Below are 6,429 nucleotides of genomic sequence, written 5' to 3' on the forward strand. Positions count from 1 at the left end.
AGCAAGTCAAATTAAATTTTTATGAGCGTTTGAAATTCATATTTTTACAACATTCGATATTCACTCGATTTCTCACGTAACGATTTTCTTATTTTGTTGTAATTAAAAAACGAATGACTGTAGGTACTTGAAAATTTCACTGAATGTTTATATTAGCATTTTATATATACGATAAAATTTTGAAAATAATTTCACTCTTTTTGAGCTGTTTACGGACATTGTAAGTTTTCAATTTTTTTAGTTTTTTTTTCTAGAAATATCAATAAAGTTTTATCTATTAGGCCAAAAAGTGTAAAAAATTAATACAAAGCTCCTGATACATTGTTACAATAGCAGTTGAAAAATATTAAAAATACATAGGCACAATTTTGTTTTATAAGCATTTGAAGTTAAAATGTTGTTAAAATTTATCAAATTTAAGATTCAATAATTATTTTGTAGTTAAAAATTTATAAAATGGTCAACTTTTATATCTAAGGATTGAAAATTTAAAACAAGATTCCACGTAAGTAGTTTATTCTGTTACCAAAAAATCTAAAAACACATAAGCACAGTTTATTTTTATACTCATTTTAAGTTCAAATTTGGACGAATTACATATTAAAATACCTAGAATAACTATTTTAGTTATTTTGTTGCGATTGTATAATATTATTCGTGGGTACATGAAACTTCTAAAGTATACTATTATATATCTATGATAGTATCACGGTTTGCTGTTGATGTATAACGCTTTATAAGTACCGAATGAATATTGTGATATGATTAATTTGGAATTTATTATAGCTGGTACCAATAATAGGTCAATTTTTTTTTAATACCATAGATAAGTATATAATATGTCTTATACTTAGACTGACATACCGTCTCCCCTCAGAATTGTTTTTCTTATACAATGATATTATATCATTGAATTCAAATTTAATATCATCCATTATACAGTGACCCACTTGCAATCTACTGTACAGCAGAGCGACATCCACTTACCCTCCTTTTTTTTATGGCGTTTTAGTTATTTTGTACCTATACCTACATTTTTAATGCCATATTCCCCAAGAAGTGTACGTCCCTGTACCTGTAATTATTTCATAAAATGTCGTGTCACAATTACTCGGATTACAAAATATTTTTAGAGATAATGAATGTTTACAGTTTAAAATGATATAAATAGGTAGGTATTAGGTTAATAGATATTGTTAATATATATGATTAATATATAATATATAGTTAATAGTTATTATAGAGGTGTTGCAGGTCCTAAGAGTCTGAAGCAAAAATTTTCTTTTTATATCGAAGATTTTAAAATTTAATACAAGATTCCCCAAAACTGTTTCCTCCTTAATAACCTAACCAAAATATTTAAACAATTATTTAATTCATGCACAATTCGTGCTATACGGTTGAAGGTGTACTTATACCTATTATAAAATATATTATAAATCATAATAAATCGTGCACCTGACGTAATATGGAACGGACGTTATGGAGATTACCTATAAAAAGACTCGGTGGTATACAGTTTACTGGTGAATAATATAGTAAATGTCTACAATTTATACACATAACTTCGAAGATAAATAAATTAGTTAAAAGTAAAACTGTGTTCGCAACCACCGTCACAACGTATATTCACTTCACACTCGTGACTTTATAATTTGATTATACAAACTATATCTGACGATTTATCAGCAGCTGGTATAGTCAGTCCTTCACTGCAGTCGTACACGACTACACGAGCACTAAAGTTCTAGACGCCACGGGAGGGAGCTTCACCATAGTGTCGGCAGATATTACAACAACAGGAGCCAAAATAATAGTAATAATATAATAATTTGATAAACGGCGAGGTAAAATAATATCCATTTTTAAAATTTCCCAGTGGCTTACTCCCTGCAGTGAGAAGGTATGATAAACCTGCACAGTGCATCGTAAAGTGCAATTGTAATATATATTGTTTTATACCTACCGGTAACTATAAGCTGTACATTGCGTTGCATAAAATATATCATTTACCATAATTGCGGTGCACAATATACCACTGCAGCCGTTAAGACGAGCGAGGTCAAAAAATTAACTATACGTATAGTAACCTATATAAATATATTATAATAATATAATAATATACTGTATACACACACCATGCTCCGATCTATCAAAAGTAATTATTTTATCCCTGGACTTTACACTGGGAAAACGGTTTTAATTAAAATCCAAGTGCGACGATAGTTTTGGGCACGCGGTGGGGACATTGTCACAAAGCTGCTGTTGGTGGGCTGTCGCCGGTTTAAAAAAAAGAGTTTTCACGCTGGTTCGAATTATTTATCGCCCAGCAGTCTTGTCGAGATGCGTTTTGATCTTAAAACTTTTTCAATCCACACCACCACAATTTGTTTCGCCGTCCCCATATTACGAGAGTTTAATCTCGGCTACAGCTGCAGTAGGTACACTCTGTGTAACAAGTGGGTAACCCATCCGACTTGTAGATGGGAGGTACCTGCAGCTTACAGACCACTTGTAGGATCCGCAGATTGGCTAGCGTTACGACACTCAAGTTTTGTGTGTGGTCACTGGTCACTTATTCCCTGGGATCATCGTAATAATGTATACCTAAACACAGAATAAGTATAAGTGATATATATCGTGTATATTGTGGGAAGAGGGTTAGCGCCTTAAATTGAACATCACTACAGGAGTTAAAATGGCACAAAATTATAAGGAGTATATTTTATTTTGAGCGTTCCGTGTAATTTTTTCCTCCTTACAACAATGCGCATTGATTTGTTGAACTAAAAATGTTTTTATCAAAATATTAAATTATTTTGTTAATAGATAGATAACAAAAATTATGCCTAAGTATATAAGAAATTAAATTAAAACAGTATCCACAAATATAGTAAGCACAAAAATTATATTTTTCTTTCTTCTTAGAACTTAATTTTACAAAATGTGTAACAATAATCGAATCTAATATAATATAGTTGTTTATATTTACATTTATTTAACATTTTCAATTTAAATACCATATTATGTACAAGGATGACTATAGTGATTAGTAACCCATGAAAATATAAGTAATTAAAATTTTTTTTTTTAATGTTTAAGAATGTCTAAGTACTATATTTAATATTTTACATTAAATATCAGTATTATTTGTAATTAAAATTAAACAAAACAAATTAATTCCTTATATTTTCTAAGATATTGTTGCCTGGGTAGTTCATAATAAATTATCTACCATACACCTTCTATTTATTTGTAGTGATGTTATGATATCCCTAGATGTTTATATTATGGTCCACAATTCATATTATACGTACAGTTCTATTCATTTATAAAAATTAAACATATTACTCCTATAGTAATGCAAGTCATTGGTCACCCACAAATTATTAAATTATATTTTAATTTTGCATACTTTTATACAATAAAATAGCTGTAAAATATTATGTCATTAGTTATAATTTATAATGTAATTATTGAGCGATTTTCCTATATGCAGGTAATGATATTACGAAGTTCGCTTAGGAAATTTATGAATATTTCCTGTAGTTTTCAAGTGGATAGGTTTAAAACTATATTATACCAGTTAAGTTAAATTTGAAAGCTTACCATAAGAACCAAGAAATAAACTTTAAACTAGTTTTCATCCCAGCGATGCCCGCATTTATCGAATCTTCTGTTGAAATTAATTTCCCATTAATTAAAAATGATGGTTATACATACCGTTATATTTAGAACAAAAACAGCTTTTTTTTTACTTCATGTAATTTTATTTTATACCTTATTTTAATAGGTTTAGGCGTATAGTGTATAATAATAAATTTGTACCTATTATAACATTTTCGATCTGCGTTATTATGTTATGTATTAGGTTCGAACAGTTTATAAGAGCATACAAAATAAACACAGAAAATGATATGTGCATTATATACGTGCTATGGACATATTATAACATTATTATAAAACCTACGCAGAATTATTATTATTTTGTTGTGGTTTTTATACGAGTCTAATAATTTATTTTATCAGCGTGAATCCCGCAGCACGAAAATTTATCTTTATTATACGTGAATTAACGTGTAATTTTTTTAAGATACAAAATGTAGGAGTCTAAATTAAGAAGTCGTTTTAAAACTTTTTGCATTAAAAACGCGTAACTTACAGTTGTAGCGCACTAAAATATTATAAGTATACAATTCTAAATTCTTACAAAATTCAATTTACACTCGTTTCTATTCGCGCCGGTATCGCTCAAGTGCACGCATACTTCGAAACATATTAATTTGACGTGGAAGAATTTACAATTTCACATATTATTATGGTTTACTATTATTTCTGAATACCGACGACGTGATCGTATTACACACCACCGATGGGACATTAGAATTTATAATACGCGTCGTCGAACTTGTATAATTCTATGATATTGTAATTACGTCGTTGTATTTATTTCATAGATTAGACTTCACTTTGATAAACGACGAAAGACGAATACAAGTAGGTAGATATTATTATCATAATATCATAATAATGCTCCGTTAATATTACTATTATAAGCGATATTATACCGTTTACAAATAAACCGTGCACACAGGCAACGCGCACTGTCATGATGGTAAGATAAGTGTTCTGGAAGACAGAACCATTGACTGTAGTTATGTATAGGATGACTACCGCAGTGTTTACTAAATGATAAATACATATTATTTTATCACTGATATCATTCAGTGATAAACAAAATCGAGTGTATTTACTACGCTTTGAGACGTAATAATGCGTTGTAATTGTGTATCATAATAGACGTAGTCTGTCTGTCAGCGTGTTTGTTATTGTCAGCAGTCTGTAGTCGTACCCCATTCCGCTGTACGAAACACTCCGTCAAAAACAATAAAGGACAAAATAATAATATTAATGCAATCCTGTCTGAGTAAATCATCCCACGCCATAGTTCCCGCACGATCGACGTATCCCCCACAAAACATATATTTTTCATTCAATTATTATTATTTGTTTTATGACGATTAAATTTAAATTTAGTATTATAATCCGAAAAAAATAAATATATTTTGTAAATCCTCAGATTTTTGTTTTTCGAAAAACGCGTGGAATTATAATTAATAATAATACGCGGATCTATCCAAAATATTATTCGTCATTGTAAATATTGAACGTTATATTTTATATTTAAGAGAAAAAAAACTTTGAATTATTTTATTTTGTTCGTTGAATAATACTTTATTTGTTACGAGGTCCAAAGTAATATATATTGTATTTATTATACGCATACGTGCCAATAATGTGAAGGTTGTCCAGTTTGTCACCAATTATTTCGAGACCAGAATGGATGATATCGAGAGTGTCAACACTCAACAGATATAGTATGCTCATTAAATTAAATGAGTCAACCGCGGAATAGGTTTAATATGAGGTCAAAATACGTCGGAAACGAATGTTTATCGTGTAACATTTCATGTATATAACTAGGAAAAACCTATAAAAAAATATACCTTCGAGTATATTTTCAATTTTAGCAGACTTGGTCACACAGGCGCACATAGGGGTTGCTAGGTGGTGCTTAGAACACCCCCAGTATTCAAATTAGCTCCCTCGGTTCTCTGTAAAATTAATTTCAGTATTTTACCAATCGTTTGTAAATTATTGTGGTTAATTGAGTCGGATATTTTTTTTTCATTATATATATAGACAATAGTAGGTACTCGAATTCATGATTAAAAAAATATTGTATGAATGTACTTTTAAGCGTTTCACTTTTCGTCTAAACATTAAACAATAAACGGCAATCATATTACAGAAAATTATATTATTGCTATGTTTTACACTATTGTAAGACGAAGACAACACATGCGGATGTAGCGCCTTCTTAACAGTCGTACAGACAATTTTATTCATTGCTATTTACATGTATAAGCTTTTAAAACTATCGCAATACAATTTACTATATTATTAGGGGGTGTGGTTTGATCAAACTCGCCATTATCTAAAAAGTCAATAAAGCCTGACGAAATGTCAGGTGTGTTTATATCAGATACCTGACTATCGTTGTTGTCTGACATTTTTTAAATAATATTTCACATCAACTGACAAACTAACAGTGCACTGAGATTTATCATAAATATTAATATGTTTCGTGAAAAATTAAAACAGCAATAAGCATTTTTTTCAAAACATATGTCACCCATAATATTTATAACACTATATAAAATCTCACACACACGCACACACACACACACACACATTTACACACACACACACACACACACACACACACACACACACACACACTCGCAATATTATGTTTAAGAGAAAAAAGAAAATGCATTTAAGCAAAAATCTTTGAAACGTGTATAAAAAAATTATTATTTGTCTCGACCATTATCAGATGCGTTAGTAACGATTCGTCAGTTCATT

Source organism: Acyrthosiphon pisum, chromosome A3, assembly GCF_005508785.2.
Source record: "Acyrthosiphon pisum isolate AL4f chromosome A3, pea_aphid_22Mar2018_4r6ur, whole genome shotgun sequence".
NCBI classification, from domain to species: domain Eukaryota; kingdom Metazoa; phylum Arthropoda; class Insecta; order Hemiptera; family Aphididae; genus Acyrthosiphon; species Acyrthosiphon pisum.